Source organism: Dasypus novemcinctus, chromosome X (assembly GCF_030445035.2).
Source record: "Dasypus novemcinctus isolate mDasNov1 chromosome X, mDasNov1.1.hap2, whole genome shotgun sequence".
In the NCBI taxonomy this organism is placed as follows: Eukaryota; Metazoa; Chordata; class Mammalia; order Cingulata; family Dasypodidae; genus Dasypus; species Dasypus novemcinctus.
In genome coordinates, this window is record NC_080704.1 from 130,141,520 (window position 1) to 130,159,504 (window position 17,985).

The 17,985-nt window shown below is 38.3% G+C and overlaps 1 protein-coding gene across 9 annotated transcripts in view; it reads right to left on the minus strand.

Moving 5' to 3' along the window:
- Positions 1–17,985, minus strand: part of LOC101411159 (rhox homeobox family member 2) — a 104,402-nt gene that overhangs the window by 42,831 nt on the left and 43,586 nt on the right. For 2 of the 9 annotated variants that reach the window (XM_071213386.1, XM_071213384.1), the window contains 2 exons: positions 9,364–9,519; positions 1,734–1,964 (listed from right to left, as the gene is read on the minus strand). The gene's annotated coding sequence lies outside the window, so the exon portion shown is untranslated. Of the gene's footprint in view, positions 1–1,105; positions 2,908–9,362; positions 9,520–9,924; positions 9,949–13,543; positions 17,622–17,985 lie in introns of those variants that run through there. The other 7 variants (XR_011648026.1, XR_011648023.1, XM_071213387.1 and 4 more) reach the window with 6 other exon arrangements.

The following is a 17,985-nucleotide window of genomic DNA, read 5'->3' on the forward strand; positions in this document are numbered from 1 at the left end:
GCACCCCGTAAGGAGAGCCGCCCAGCGCGAAAGAAAGTGCAGCCTGCCCAGGAATGGTGCCGCCCACACTTCCCGTGCCTCTGACGACAACAGAAGCGGACAAAGAAACAAGACGCAGCAAAAAGACACAGAAAACAGACAACCAGGGGAGGGGAGGGGAATTAAATAAATAAAAATAAATCTTTAAAAAAAAAAAAGCAGACACACGGCCTGAATTATCGCTCTCTCTCACCTTTGGACCCCTGTTCCTACTCTCTGCACCCTGCTCTTGCCATTTTTCCTCTGCCATGATGGCCATGCAAGTAAAACCTGGGCATTTATAATCTATAATGGGGAACTGTAATCTGTAAGTCAGCCCACTTTATCACTTTTCAGCCTCTTCCTCTCTACTTGGAACCCATGATCTGTTATTTTCTCCCATTTCTTGTCCCTCCCTGCTGAGACCAGCTCAGAAATAGGTTTGCATGAAGGGAAGGTGATGCAGAACTGAAGAAATAAAAGGACAGAAAGAAAGACACATGAGAGGAAATAAAGATGGGACCATGGGACTCAACAGTTTCTGGAACTGAGAGCCTCGACCCTAGTTTCCACATCGTGTTTATTAGAAATTACAAAGCAGTAGTTATCTATGTTTACTTTCAAGGCTGCTTGTTATTAAAGCTGCAGCACCTGCAATGCTAGGGAACAGGCCACAGAAAGTTCAAATGCCTCTGCACGCAAATCATTTTCATGCTGACCAGTCAGCATTCCACCTAATCAAGGCTGGTGTTCCTAAGCCCGCACTTTTTTTCTATGTTATTGAAACGTTTCAACTTCAAGCCAGGTTCCCACATTCAAATTCAAGCTATTTTCCCACATTTCCCCATTTTTGTTTTTGCAAAGCAGTGAAGGCAGAGTTGGCAGTTTCTTGCTGTATTAATCCCCAAAGGGTTTGTAGCATCTGAGGACTAAATACATACAAAATAGACAGGAACAGATAATATATCTCCTAGAAGACCCTCTCCCCAACTCAATTCATATCATAGGGTTCAGGGATCTTAATCCATCCACAATTCCCACCATAGTTAGTGAGGCAGAAAGCAATCACAAATGAACATGTTGAATGCTTGTTACTTGGGCTTGTAATTGAGAAATATCTACACTTACATCATTTTTATGATGACGCAAATGACATTTCACTGATTCCTAAGGAATATCACTGTTATTGTATACATAGGTGGTCACACAAAAACTAGATATATTCTAATCACATTGTAGGTGTAAGCACATATTTACAGTTTGTAATTCTTCTCCCAAGCTCAAAACTATATTTTATACATAATCTGTAACTACAGTAGATTATGCAACAATAAACAATAAGACTTCCAACTAGCAGACATTGAATGATAGACTTTCATTTTTCATGGGCTTGAGATTCCCAACCACCAAGGCTATATAGGCCAGTACTTGATCAAAAATGACCTCATTTTCCCTAGTTTGTATAGTTTGAAGCAAAGGCACTAACAAATTATTGTTATTCCCCCATTCTGGGCTGCAGGACAGCTGGAACTTTAACTCATAATTTCAATGCCTTCATTGGTCTCATTGTTAGCATCTTTATTGGACCCGGGGCTACAACTCAGTGTTGAATTTAAATTTAGTCCATTGTTGTGAGGATTCATTTTCTAGTCAGAAAATAGTAGCTGTCTTGTTATAAGAGTCCCGGTGCAGTGTCTGTAGCAATGAAAACGTACCTCATCCCTCGCAAGAGCAGGAGGGGTCCAATGTCACAGTCACTGAAGTGAGCACGATGGACACATGAAGTCTATGAGCTGTTGGCAAGTAACAGGCAGCCGAACTGCTGGGCTAGGTATCACAAGGTCTGGTACTCAAGGTGTTTGTTTTTCCGGGGGAACCACTCTGCTGCTTCTCAGGTCTCCGTGGTATGGCTCTGGATCTTCCCGAAGGCATCTGCCTCAACAGTCCTAAGAGAGATGTTAAAGAGGTGGACAGGGACATGACAGACAGTTAACTTTCACTGCTGGCAGGCGTCCCAGATGTTCTTCCACAGATCTGTCCCCCAGAGGGTGAGTCACAACAGTCCACTGCTTCTGTCTTGTTTTTAGTATTTGCAATCCACCCGCAGATAGGGATGGCAGTCTTCAGAGTGACCAGACATTATTGGATTAAGCCTTTTACTTTCAGCAGGGCTTCTTAGGCTGTACACAATTGCTTATTTTTTATATTGTACTTTTGGCTCCTTCTCAGAGTTGTGACTAAAACCCAAGGGGTACTTGTTTAGAATGTTGCCTCTGCCACAAACCTCACCCAAAGCCAATATTGGTGCTGGTGACATCCAATTCATAGGCTAAATCAATGTCTACCTTTTCCCTTCTTTTTCATTTTTTAAAGCAGCCTGCTGGAGGTCCTCCTACTCCCATAAAGGACCTTTCCCAATTAACACACACAATGGTTTTAATATTTGAGCTAAATGAGGGATGAAAAGATTTTTAGTATTCCAACAATATTACAAACTACCTTAACATGAGAAAACATTGTACTTTATCAATTACAGCAGAGGGTATAGTTTGTCTTACCCAACCAAATAACATTTAAGAATTTGATAAAGCAGTAAGGACCTTGCAGCTTGTCCCAACTATTTGCCTATTTTAGGCTCTTAAGATAAGATATTATTGTCTCTGATGTTTCTTTTAATTTTGAAAAAAGGATTACTGGTTAATGTGATGTCATCAGTAGGATTTCAGCCACATATTTCTTCTATGCAGATTCTTTGCCACCAGGCCAGGGCAGATAGTTGGACCTATGCACACAGCCTTAGGGAAGCACTGCAAAAGTTCATTGTTGGCTTTTTTACAGGTAGGGGAATACAGGCTGGCTTGACTTGCCTCAGGATATACTAAAGAAATTCTTAGAAAGTTTTAAAACAAAGTGATAGTAACCACAGTTGGATATGAATTTCTTGCAACAAACTAGCAATATTTGGGATTGCTGCATACCATAGTGGTGTTACTTTAATTTATGATAAGAGGTCGTTTCTGTGACATACTATTAAATAATTACAACCATGATTAACAACATTGTACTTTTGTCTAATATTATGCTGAAGCATTGGTCAATTTCCAGGAATTTTATACATTCACTAAGTATTCATATGAACTTTTTACTCATACAACTTTAATTAACAGAGGGTTAAATAATATATTTAATTTTATAACAGTTTTAAACACTTTCCTTTCAACTTATAACATATTAAGGAACTTAACTATTTTATTACATTACATTTTTAAGGCTAAAGAACAAATCTCTCATAAGAGTTTGAAATAAAAAGATACGTTTCAGGATCTGATTTTGAGAAAGCAGTTTGAACATTATATTTCTTTAAAAGTGATGAGACCTGTTTTTTCTTTTAAAAAACTGAGGAAATGATAAGGTTAAACTACAAGAGACTTTTTCAATAAAACAGACTTTTTTTGTATACTGAATATTCAGGAGAAAAACACTTTATAAACTTTTACTAAAACAGACCAATGACTTGAGAAATTTTGTCACACTAATAGAGAAAGAACAAAATTTTAACTTTTTATCAGTATACTATTTGTGACTAAAGCTTTAAAAACTTAATAGACAGCCCAGTCACTGAGCTACCGCTGAGGACTCAGCAGCCTCCCCCTCAAGCCCTCTAGCTTCCCGACGCTCGGTCTCCCCTGCCCGCCTTCTCCCGCTACAGGCTGTTTCCACCAAGGAGAAGGAATCATATCGTATGTCTGCTATCCAGAACCTCCACTTTTTCGACCCCTTTGCTGGTGCAAGTAAGGGTGATGACCTGCTTCCAGCTGGGACTGAGGATTATAGCCATGTAAGAATTCAACAGAGAAACGGCAGGAAGACCCTTACCACTGTCCAAGGGATTGCTGATTACGATAAAACGAAACTAGTGAAGGTGTTTAAGAAGAAATTTGCTTGTAATGGTACTGTAATTGAACATCCAGAATATGGAGAAGTGATTCAGCTACAGGGTGACCAGTGCAAGAATATATGCCAGTTCCTTGTGGAGATTGGACTGGTTAAGGACGACCAGCTGAAGGTTCATGGGTTTTAAGTGCTTGTGGTTCACTGAAGCTTAAGTGAGGATTTCCTTGCAATGAATAGAAAATTTCCCTCTGTCCCTTGTCACAAGTTTAAAAACCTCACAGCTTGTATAATGTAACCATTTGGGGCCCGCTTTTAACTTGGACTAATGTAACTCCTTCATGCAATAAACTGAAAAGAGCCAAAAAAAAGCCCACAAAACTTAATAGACAGACTCATCAAATTTTACTCAACTTTAACCATAAAATTCCTTTTCTACAAACCTTCTGCACTTTCTGTATTCATTCAGGTTTTGTCCCACATTTTACTATTTCTTAATAACCAATCATTTTATCTTAGGACAAAATTATTTTCTGTTTCCATAATAATTAAAAACACATTCTATTGAAGAAATGGCCTCTGAAAGTGAACATACAAAAGAAGAGATGAAGAATAGAAAAAATTGAACAAGATCTCAGGGAAATAAATGACAGCAAAAGGTGTGCAAACATACATGTCATGGGTGTCCCAGAAGGAGAAGAGAAGGGAAAAGGGGCAGAAGGAATATTTAAAGAAATATTTCCTACCCTATTGAAGGACACAGATATCCCTGTTCAAGAAGCAAAACATATTCCCATCTGAAAAAATCTAAAAAGACCAACTCCAAGACACATACTCATCAGAAAATCAAAGGCCAAAGACAAAGAGAGAAATCTGAGAGCAGCAAGAGAAAAGCAATGCATAACATATAAGGGATACCCAATAAGATTAAGTGCTGATTTCTCACCAGAAACCATGGAGGCAAGAAGACAGTGGTCTGATATATTTAAGATACTACAAGAGAAAAACTTCCAGCCAAGAATCTTATATCCAGCAAGACTGTCTTTCAAAAATGAGAGCGAGATTAGAATATTCACAGATAAACAGAAACTAAGAGAATTTCTAAGCAAGAGACAAGATTTTCAGGAAATACTAAAGGGTGAGCTAGAGTCTGAATAGAAAATACAGGAGAGAGGGGTCTGGAAGAGAGTCTAGAAATGAAGATTATATCAATAAAAGTAACAAAGTGTCAAAAGAGTGGTAAAAATAAAATATGACAGATAAAACTCAAATAGTCATGAATAACTTAACCAATGATGTAAAGCAATTGTATTCAGAAAACTGCAACTCAATGTTAAACAAATTTTTTAAAAAAGCCCTAAATAACTGGAAGAACATTCCATGCTCATGGATTGGAAGGCTAAATATTAAGATGTCAATTCTACTCAAATTGATATACAGATTTAATGCAATCCTGATAAAAATTCCACCAGCATTAAAGAAAAAATTGAAAACATGATCATTAAATTTATTTGGAAGGGTAAGGAGTCCTCAATAGCCAGAAACATCATAAAAAGGAAAAGTGAACCCTCATCTCCAGACTTTAAATCATAATACCTACCTATAGTGGTAAAAACAACATGGTACTTGTCTAAAGACAGACACAATAGACCAATAGAACCAAATTTATGGTTCAGAAACAGGCCCTCACAGGTATGGTCAAGCGACTTTTGACTAGCTTGTCAAACTCACACAGCTTGGGCAGAACAATCCATTCAACAAATGGTGCTGAAATAATTGGACATCCATAGCTGAAAGAAGAAAAAAGGACCCCTATCTCACACCTTATCCAAAAACTACCTCAAAATGTATCAAAAAACTAAAACTAAAAGCAAGAACCATAAAACTTCTAGAAGAAAGTATTGGAAAATATCTTCAAGACCTGGTGGTAGGTGGTGGATTCTTAAAGGAGATAAGAGAAGGACCGAGTGGACTATTGATGTTTACTCTATGTAGAAGTTTTAAATAGCTTTACTGTAAAAGTGTGTAAATTTATAGAGTGGATAGTAACACACAGTGAGTAACAGCTAGTTTATAAATGGGGATGTGACTGAAAATGGTAGTCTAGTTATGTAAATGCCAATTGACAGAATGCTTGAGAATAATCTAGGAACTGGATAACACAGTAAATCAAGAGGTGGATGAGAATTGTGGTTGATGGTACAGATGCAAGAGTGTTCTTTGTTAGCTAGAACAAATGTATATCACTACTGCAGGGTGTTGGAATGTGGAGAAGCATAGGAAAAATACAGCTGGAGTGACCTATGGACTGTGGTTAGTAGTAATAATATAATATTCTTGCATCTATGCAAATGATGTACTGTGTTGATACTGATGTAGTATGTAAAACGTGAGCCAAATATACACTATGGACATGGCAATAATCAGATGATATTTTATCTGTAGCAAATGACGCACCACATTGTGGTATGTTGATGGAGGGGTGTTGTTTGGGAGTTCTGCACATGTACATGATTGTTTTATAAGTTTACAACTTCTGTCATAAAAATATATTTTAAAATTAATAATAGGGTGGGCTGGGGGGAAAACACACCAAATATAAGATAAGAACTATGATTAGCAGTAAGATTTTGAGTGTTCTTTCTTTTTTTTTTGGTCATTTTTTTGTCTTTATTTTTTTAATATTACATTCAAAAAATATGAGGTCCCCATATACTCCCCACCCCCCTCACAACAACAATCTCCTCCATCATCATGAGACATTCATTGCATTTGGTAAATACATCTCTGAGCACCACTGCACATCATGGTCAGTGGTCCACATCATAGCCCACACTCTCCCATATTCCACCCAGTGGGCTTTGGGAGGACATATAATGTCCAGTAACTTTGACAGTGTTCTTTCATAGTTTGTAACAAACGTCTCATGACAATGAAAGGTGATGGTGGAGGACTGATGTATGGGACCCCTGTATGATGTTATGCATGTATGCTTTGTAAGTTCACAACTTTTACTATGCACTTAATTGTTTATGTATGGTATAAAGATAATAATAATCGGATTGGTTAGGGGAAAAATACTTTGTTTAGCAGTAATATTTTGACAATGCTCTTTAATCATTAGTTAAAAAGGTTTAAAAACAATGTGAGTTATTGGTGGTAGGGTGAGATGTTATATATGTTTGTTTGATGTTACATATGTTTGTTTTGTAAGTTTACAACTATTATACATTTATTGTTTATGTATGAGTGATATATTTCAATAAATTAAAAAACAAACAAACAAACACAAACTACATTCTATACACCCTACATATATAAGTTACCAAAATGATTTTGGAAACTGTCTCCAAGCAAACTTCTTACAATGTACAATTACCATCAACACTAAACAAACTTGTCAAAATAATTATTCAGTTTGGTTATATGCAAATATAACTTTTCTTTATTTCAAATACCTTGTAGCATGCAATACTAGAAACTGTCTTTAGAAACAAGTTGGCAGGCAAGGCTGGCTGCCAACAAGTTTTCCTGTTATAAAATTACTTTTTGTTATAATTATCAATTCAGTTGGGGGAGGAGTGGGGTGAGGGGGGTTGGGGATATATGGGGACCTCATATTTTTTTAATGTAACATTAAAAAAATAAAGACAAAAATTTTTTTGAAAAAAAAATTCCGTTTCTGTTTAATAATGACTTCTTACAATTAGCCATTTAAACACTTTAATTCAAACAATGCTTCCACAAACTTCTTATAATTATTTATAACCATATAGACTACAATTATATTATTTTAAGACAAATTTCACCTTCACAGAAAACATCCCCTTACTTAAAGTTACCACAATACCTTCTACAACTTGCCACATGCATTCAAGTCCCATCCTCCATATTTCCATTTTGATTTTATGAAAACTGGCCATCTTATTTTAGGACACACTTTTTTGAACAAACTTATTAAATTTCAGTCAGTACTCCCACAAACTTTTTACCTTCTTTAATATTTAAGTTTTACATGCTTCATTTTATCCTGTGAAGAAAAATAAACTATTTACTTCAATTTAGCCATGAACTATTTTTTATGAAGACTTACAGTAATTTCGTTAATTAAGACTTACAATTTTTATCATTGTGGAGATCTTATTAACATTTAAACTTATGTATTAATATAAGTGCTTATTTAATTTTTGGCCATTTGAATAGAGCTCTTTTAGAAATTTTTATTTATTTTATATTACCATCCAGAGGTATCAAAATATACACTGACATTGAACAAATAGACAAATACAAAATAATTACAACATACCAACAGAAACATAAAGTTTACAATTTGACTCATAATTCTTACTTTTCTGGTATAGCTGTTTTTAAGTTCTTCATCATTTCACATCTTATATTCTACTGCTTTTAAGATTTCTTCTAGAATCCATGTTGCCTCTAACATGCAAGCTTGTTCTTGGAAATACTTTTATTAGTAATCAGCAATCAGTTAGAATAACTTGAGCAGCGTAAATGCAGTTAAGCTCTTATTTAGCAGTTTAGACAGACAGTTAACACACATTTTTTGAATTACTACTCTTTAAGACTACACTAAGGCTTGAAGTTCAGGAGTAAGCTATTAATTCAAAACCAAAAATTCCTTTTAACAACTTGATAAAATTTTTTTACTAATTTTATTAATTTGGCTAAATAGGCCCAATCAGAATCAGCATGGAAACAAAACAGAACACCAATGTTGCCATATTTTCCTCCTCTTCCAGTGGCTTAATTCTATTAGCCCGCACTACCCCACAGCCATATTATCATGTAGGCAACAGGGGGGTTGCACAATTGCTGCCAGAATATTTTCTTTATCTTAGTCAACACTTTAACAGAGATTTTGCTTACAAGCATGATTTTACTAACAAGGGCCTTACTTAGCACTTTTGCTTGTACAGGACATTGTATTTGTGATTTAACCTCTCCTTGCATAAGTGGTTCAACATGATTTCCCTCTGTTCTAGCCTGCAAGATGCCCTGTTGTAAAGATGACAACTTTGGCTGAGTGTCTCCAGGTATAGGAGGAGGAGGAGGTGTCAGTGGAGGGGAAAGTGACTTTCTAAAGTCAATTAATGAAGGAGCTGAAGGCAAAACTTTAGATTTAGTATCAAAACAGATTTAATAATAGTCCAAGTGGGCCAAATAGTAAGAGGGAGCAAAACACCTTGCACGTGTAATTTTTTAACTCTTTTTCCTACTCTTTCCTAATCTCCTAATTCTAAACTTCCTACTGCTAGGAACTATGAGCAGTATTTTTCTATAATCTGTAAGAGTTCTAAAATACGAGACTCAATGGCCTCAGCTCCTCTTGCCTTGAGGAGTTGTTTTAGGAGACAGACATATGGGCAATATTTTGTTGAACTGTCTGTTTCCCATTGTAACCCTGCTAAAATGCCCGAGAGTGTCCTTACTTACCGAGGACTTGGAAGGCCTTCTAAACCACTTGGGGCTCTGCACCATAACAACACCTTTCACTCAAAGCGATCCTTCTTCCCCTCGAGTCCCTGTTCAGGCGCCAGTTGCTGAGACCAGCTCAGCAATAGGTTTGCACAAAGGGAAGGCGATGCAGAACTGAAGAAATAAAAGGACAGAAAGGAAGACACATGAGAGGAAATAAAGATGGGACCAGGGGACTCAACAGCTTCTGGCACTGAGAGCCTCGACCCCAGTTTCCACATCGTATTTATGAGAAATTACAAAGCAGTAGTTATCTATGTTTACTTTCAAGGCTGCTTGTTATTAAAGCTACAGCACCTGCAATGCTAGAGAGCAGGCCACAGAAAATTCAAACACCTCTGCATGCAAATAATTTTTGTGCTGACCAGACAGCGTTCTGTCTAATCAAGGCCGGTGTTCCTAAGCCGCGCTTTTTATCTATGTTATGGAAACGTTTCAACTTCACGCCAGGTTCCCACATTCAAATTCAAGCTATTTTCCCATACCTCCCTACCTGAATAAATTATTGACCTAACTCACCTGATGTGCTCGTGAAATTCATTTCTGTAGCACAGTCAAGAACCCAGACAAAATCCGGTAACAGAAGTGTTTAGAAAGCGTATAAAAATGAAAAAGAGATACACTTCAGTATTGTCAAACTCTCTTGTGCATTCAAGCCAGGCCTTCAATACACTGCATTTTGCCTCTCCATTTGAGTTATTGGCTAGGTCAGTCACTGACCCCTAAAGCAATTGTATTGGGAAAACATTTAGTGAGTATTGTTCAACCTAAGTGAAATATCATACAGGAAATTTTGTTAATCAGCAAACCAATGCTTTGCTGGTCAGCACTTTTCTTATTTCAGGAGAAATGATGAGACCTAGAACAGTGGGCACATTGGGGGATGTTTTGTAACAAGTAAGAACAGATAAGGTCCATTTTGGGGAGTACTGTGTTCCTCTCTGGGAAGGCTGGTCACTTTCTTAGGAACTGATACATAAACCTTGGAATGTATTGTGCTGTGTTCCTTCCTGAGGAGGCCGGCCACTTCCTCAGGAATTGACACAGTACTCATAAGTTGGCATCTATAGTATCGAGTTCATTGATTATGAACTCAGTAAAAGGGACAATCCCTGGTCAGGCCAAATGAAGTCCCATCTTGGGAGAGAGTGCTCTGCCCGGGTGTTTCCAATCAAGACTCTAGTATCAGCTGCTGATTTTGGACTTCCCATCCATGAGCTAGATGTTGATGTGTCTCCTGGTTTGGAGAGTTCATATATAAGACTGTTCTTTTTTTCTGTCATTTTGTGACTCTGTTCAATATTGATTTAATCTTTTGACTGGTTATTGTTATTCTTATTTCTCACTCTAATTGTCAGTATTAGACAATTACTGACAATTTTTCCATCCAATTGGGACTCTGGCTGGACATAGGCCAGGAAGTTGGAGTGTCCCCCAGTTTGATGAGATTACATGTATGTATATCGTGAAGGGTTGTGATACAGCAGTTGGACCCCTGTTTATAGATGATCTTTGCTTATTTCATGTTTTCTCAATTAACAGAAGTCTAATAAAATAAATATGTCTGTGTATTGCCTTCTTATGCTTGATTTAATTAAGTCATATTATATATATATATCAAAGCATTTTATTTAGCAGAACCACAACCAACAATAAAAGTATCTACTACATCTCTGGTTATATTCCTGAAGTGGACAGAGAGTGCATTGCAGTTTTGGACTCCTGCAGCATCTGGCAATGGCTCAATGTGGTCAGATGTACAAGGACATTGCCTCCGACTGACTCTGTTTCATAGTGTTGAAGAGTGCTATGCACCAGGCTGGTGAAATACTGGAGCCTATCTTCCTAGCTTCTCTCTTAGGTCAATGGTGCTGCAGCATGTTGGCTGTGTGAAGGACATACCAAATGGAGCAATGAATACCAGAATGATATAAGTAGAACTTAAAAAACACAATTGGCTGTAGCCTGCTCCCATGGAGAGATAACATACATGGTATTGCAAACTTGGAGCTTAGATCTCCTAATTGCAGCTCAAAAAAACTTATGCATTGATTAGTACATTGATTAGTATTAAGTATAGTAGCTATAACTCTCCTATTCTAGGTATATGCCTGATGATTATGGTGCTATCTTTTCTATTCTAGATCATATGCAGGGGGATTTTGAAGATGTTTAAAGTTCTGGTAAATTTACTTCATTTTCTAAGTAATAAATGAATGTGCCTATAAGACAAAAGAATGGCTTTCTTAAGTACTTTCTTTATTTTGCTTGCCATATGCTTGTCTTGTTGCTGCCTGTCTTTGTGAGTTTATGTCTAGGGCAGTGCCTCTCCTCATACCTCTCTTAGCTATCCTAAGCTAAGTGGTATTATGTTTTCATAATACTACTGCTGTGGGAACTGGGATTGGCAGTTTATACCCAAACCCCAGCAGGTCTACCGCAGTCTCTTCCTAGAATTAACCAACAGCATAAAAGAAATCAAGGAAGAATGATGTTTCTCATCAACTTTGGGAGGATGCAGCCTCTGAAGGCACCTGGCTTTTCTCACTCTCATGGTCCACTTTGTCATGGCTGGCCCCCTTTTTAGGGCATGCCTACCACCATCTTCTTTTTCCTTTTTGAGGGACCATTTATCTTCAAAATTCTAATAAGGTATATTTCTTCCAGAATCAATGCCTTCCAGAACAAGATTTTAGTCATGCGGGGATTTCAGCCAGTTCCAATCAGTGTCTGACCTGTCTTTCCTCAACCTCAATAGATTAGCCAGAGAGGTTTACACACTGTCAAGCAAGGACTACTGCCCTAATCAGCAGGAAGTAACTACAGAGGAATGACCATTACCCCTCAACACACGCTTAAGAATAAGGGCATGCATTCTCTGAGGGGATAGTTGAGGCAGGGAAACTAGAAGATGAGCCACAACATGGCTGGCAGACAACATGGCTGCAAGACCCCACTGAGACCTTGAGTTTAACCTTGAGGTCCCAGTGTCTCTTTCCAGGACCTACTCTTGGCCCAGGATATTCCAAACACCATTGGCCTCCAACACTGGTAAGGTAACCAATAACAGCTGGAGCTCCTCCCCTTATCATTAGCAAAGGGGAGGAATAATTAATAGTTTAAGAGGTAACCACATAAGATAAAGCTCACTTTCTCTGCCGAGAGGAGCCCACACCAAACCTCAACGCATATTTCCATCCTTCTATCCCATTTCTCAACAAGTTCTGTTCTTTCCCCCCATTTCCCAATAAATTCTTTTACTGGCCTAACTAAACTGGCATGTTCTTAAATTCTTTTACATAACATAGTCAAGAACTTTGAGGAATTCAACACTTCCCCATCTTCAGTCATTTTACTTTAGGCAAAACAATTGCTTTTTAAAAGACTTTTATAAAAATAATTTCATTAACCAAAACCTTACAATTTTCATTATCTTAAAGATTTAAATGACTTAATGCTACCTTATTTTATTAGCATCCATATACGTCTAGGGAGATTACACCTGAGTAGAATAAAATCAAAATAATAATTTATGTAAGAAATGTTTTATCATTTCCTCCATAGGTTAAAAATTGTGAACAAATTAAAAAGTATACTGACTCTCAGTCTCTGAGGAATATATTATAATTGTTTTATTTGTTTTAATCATAATTTAGAAAAATCTTTTCATAGCTTTCAAGGACTTTTTCTTTTTTTACTGAAATTTTAGGCATTGGGTTATTAATTACTCTCATCTCAAGGCTGTTAAAATTTTTCTAATCGGGGAATTACAGGACAAACTATGCAAGGCAAGGATTATTCTGTAATATCCTCTCTGTCCCTATCATTTTAAATTTCCAGGCCTAGTAAACAGAGTTCTAAGCTAAGCTCACATCTCCCCCATCATTTCACACCCAGCCCAACCCCATAGTTTCTCAAAGGGGTCTTAATGAGTACTCAAATTCACTCAAGGTTAGAAGACCCTGGAGGTAGGATAGGCTTTATAAAGACCATGGAAGAATTCAGGACAACCTTTTTAGTTTTTTCTTTTAAATAGTTTATTTAGTCAGACTTTACATGACCTTTTTTAAAACCCTGTTTGGCTTTTTTTAATGTGGGCTCCAGGAATATTCATTTACCTATATGAGCACTTATTTAATTTTTAGCAATTTGAATAGAGATTTTTTTTCAAGAATTTTCATTTGTTAATTTGATATTACTAACCAGAGGTATGAAAATATATACAAGTAAACCAGGGGGTAGGAGTTACAAGTCTGCTGAGGCTCAGGGCCTGGGTGTCACATGAACAGTCCAGAGATTCAGGTCTCCTGAGTATACACCAACCCCAGGTCCAGTAAAAGTGACAGAAGAGGCATGTGTAGAAAGGTCATATCTGAGTCCAGCTCCATCACTCTCAGGAGCACAAACTCCAAAGAGGGCCAACTGACGTGGCACTGAACTCCAGAGCCATCTACCATGACCATAGAACCTGTGGGTCTCTGTAGCCCTCAGGAGAGCCAGTACCTGGGTTTCTATCTACTTTAGCTGTCTCTGGGACCCTGCTGAGGCATTTGTAAGCACAACCCCTCTGATGACCTCCCAACTCTTTCTTGGAGACTCATAGCCATATAAAATCATTTATCCTTTCTATTTCCCCCTTTTATTCAAGGTCAAAAAGCAGTAGTATTGATGTGGAGAAAGTGGCTACCATAGCTGCTGAGGGTAGGGAGAGGGAAGAAGAGATATGATGTGGGGGCATTTTCAGGACTTGGAGTTGTCCTGGGTGGTACTGCAGGGACAGATGCTGGACACTGAATGTCCTGCCATGGCCCACTGGGTGGACTGGGGGAGAGTGTAAACTACAATGTAAACCATTATCCATTTGGTGCAGCAGTGCTCCAAAATGTATTTACCAAATACAATGAATGTCCCACGATGATGAAAGAGGTTGTTGATGTGGGAGGAGGAGTGGGGGGTACATGGGGACCTCTTATATTTTTTTAATTGAACATTAAAAAAAATAGAAAAGAAGAAAAAAGAAAAAAAAGGAAATGTATACCAAACAGACAGACAAACACAAATAGAGTTAGACACACCAACAGAAGTATAAAACTCATTAATTTGACTCAAAATTCTCATTCCTTTAGTATGGCTTTCTTCAAGCTCTCCATCATTTCATATCACTGATTTTTACCGCTTTTAAGATCTCCTCTGGGATGAGTGTTACCTGTAATATGCAAGCTCATTCTTGGAAACACTTTTATCAGTAACCAGCAACCAGTTAGGAATACTTGAGCAGTATAAAGGCAGTTAAGCACTAATTTAGCAGATTAGACAGACAAAACATTTACACATTCTGAATTACTCTTTAGGAATACACTTAACAGACAGATAAGGGTCAGGAGTATATCCATCAGACAGACTCGAAATTCAGGAGTAAGCTATTGATTCAAAACTGAAAAAGTTGTTCCTATATCCACCAGAAAATTTTCTAATTCCTTACCCACTTGAAAAGAGACCCCAGGTTTCTTGTGGGTGATTAAGATTCTTTCCTGACTGGTAGAAAATATCCCTGGTCCCCATCACTCTAAACTGCTATCTTCATCCCCTGTAAGTTATAGGTATTGGGCTGCAGGGTTAGGAATCTTTGGTGCAACTTTCCTTTCGAGACTGGAATATTCTCACTTCCAATGCCTATCCTCCTTGCAGTAAGCACACTGCTGGGGACCCAGAGGCTTTCTAGGGCCCATAAAGGTCTTACCTTTTGTTGGTTCCATCTGTTACTGTGGGATTTTGCTCAGTACTGCTGCTAAAAGTTTAGCATTTAATTTAGCCTTATAAGTGATTGTTTTATTCTGATGTTTTTTCTTGGGCTGCTTCTTGGTTATGGAACACCTTGAAAGCAATCTCAACCAGGGCTGAAATTGGCATTCCTAGCCCTCCTTCTAATTTTTACAATTTGCGATGAATGTCAGGAGCACTGTGACAAATAAAAGACTAGTCAATGTTTTGCCTATTAATAAGATCTTCTAGGTCTAAGTTAGTGAGCCAACAGAAGCCTCAAGAAGTCTCTTGAGGAATACGGATGGATTTTCACCCAGCTTTTGAACAATTTTCTGAATTTTGTATATATTGTTTTGCTTGAGGACCCCATTTCTAAGCCCCCAAATTATATATGCTTTGTAATTATCCAGTTTTGTTTGGTCCCCCTGTTTGTTTGGGTTCCAATTAAGATTAGTTATTGGAAATGCCTGACTTCAAGGGAAATGAATGGGATTGTTTGGGTTGCTATTGGCCAGAAAATCAGCATAATCTTGAGCCTTTTCTAGTACAATTTGCTTTTGTTCTGAGGTTAAAAGAATATCCAGGGAAGCAGATGTGGCTCAGGTGACTAGGCTCCTGCCTACAACATGGGAGGCCCTGGTTTGGATCCCAGAGCCTCCTAAAGAAGACAGCAAGTTGGTGCAAAGGGCAGGAGTTGCAAGCCAACACAACATGAGACACAGAGGAAAAAACATAATGAGAGACACAACAAAGCAGGGAGCAGAGGTTCCCAGTGCCTCCTAAAAGAAGACAGTGAGCTAACACAATGGGCAGGTGCGGTGGGCTGATGCAACATGGTGATGCAACAAGAGACGCGGGGAGGAAAAACCTAATGAGAAACACAACAAAGCAGGGAGCAGCGGTGACTCAAGTGATTAGGCTCCTCCCTCCCATATCAGAGGTCCTGGGTTCAGCTCCCAGTGCCTCCTAAAGAAACAAGGAAGATGATCAGACACAGCAAGTGAAAAACAACAAGGGGGTGGGGAGAAATAAAATAAATCTTAAAAAAAAAGAATAGTAAAGATTGAATATAGGCCCAATTTGGATTATAAGTTCCAAATATAGACTCAAAAAGATTCTCCAGTTTTCTGGGGATCTGCTCTGTAACCAGGGATTCAATATTTCCACCTATATAGATCCAATGTTGACAACACAGTACCTACATATAAACAGCCCCTAGGTTGTCCTCGGTCAATTATTCTTGTGGGTAAATGCCAGAGAATGAATTGGCCCTGGATTTGCTCTCGTGAGGTAGAGGTGCTCTGTGTAAAAGCTTTATCACTCCAGGTGTGGTGTGGGGAGTATACTTCTGATGGATCTAATGGCAGTTTAGATCTGTTTTCATCTCCCTGATATGGGGATGGGGAGGTACAGGAGCAATAGCATTCTCGATTCTCAAGGTACTTCACACAGTAATAGTATCTAAGACCTTACCATTTGAGTTAGACTCTGGGAGGGGTTTTCAATGGTTTCTATTCCCCTCATCTTTGCAGTTATTTAACTCTGGCTTTTGTACAGATGGTTGATTAATCCTTAGCCGGCCGGGGTGGCAAGTTATCATTTTAGTGTACTAGGGACCTGGGACCTGACTAATTGGTGGTGCACCATGTCTAAAACATTCTCTCTGAAGTTTCTCAATTTGGGCTAATACCATAAAGCAATGGATGTAAGGAATTTCATCCCATTTATTTAAACTTCTGCAAAATAGGTCTAACTGTAGAATAGTATTATACTCTAAAGATCCTTCTGCTAGTTATTTCTGCTCACCTTCTAATGTATATTGAGGATTGACTTCCTTACTAAGGCAAATCATTATCTTTTTAGTAATAGGTCCATACCCAAATTCTTCCCAATGTTTAATGAAGCAACCCAGTAGATTGCTTTTTCCCTTCACTTCCAAACTCTGGTTATTTCCCATTCTAGTTAACAAGTACAGGACCAAGACCTAGGCCACCAAGCTCAGTAATACTTCCTTATGCCAGAGGCTGCTTCCTTCCCTATTCCAAAAACCAAGCCAAAAAAAAAAAAAATACACACACACAAAACAAAAAGGTGTGGCAAATACCACATACAGCTTTGGTAAGAAATAATGTACTGCGGAGCATACCAAGAATAACAAACGCACACACATACAACACACAAAACCGATCCTGTTTTCCTTCATAGCCAGCCACCTTTAGTGATCCTGGACACTTGATGCCAGAGATTCCCATCTGACTCTCAGAGTAAAATACTCTAGTGACTGCAGAGCCAGGGTTCACGAATGTCTTATCTAGAGGGTTCAGGAGTCCACTGAGCAGTATCGTTCTCACGAGGACACCCACTCCACATTGGATGCCAAATTGAAGAGAGGCTGGGGTGGTCCTTGGCAGGGTTCGTTCACTCAGGACAGCAGAATAGATAGACACACCAAACTAAGTAGGAAGGAAAAGAGGATTTATTCGCCAGCAGGAAACTGGAGATGTACAATCTCAAATCAGCCTCCCTGGACTGTAGAAATTCTAATATGTTATATTGTCAGGGTGCTAATGAATAATTGGGGCAGATCTGGACACAGGTTCCTTCATAAATATTAAGGGGTTGTACATGGTGGGATGGGTACCAAACCAGAGTGAATTACAAAATTACAATCATCAGAGATCAAGGTTCTGGGATAGGAAAGTACAGAGTAGAGATTAGTCTCAAATTTTCCATATGGATATTAAACAGGAGCGTGGAGTGGTTACCATCACAATGGCAAGTATACATAAGGGTGAGGCTAGTGCGGAAATTACCATA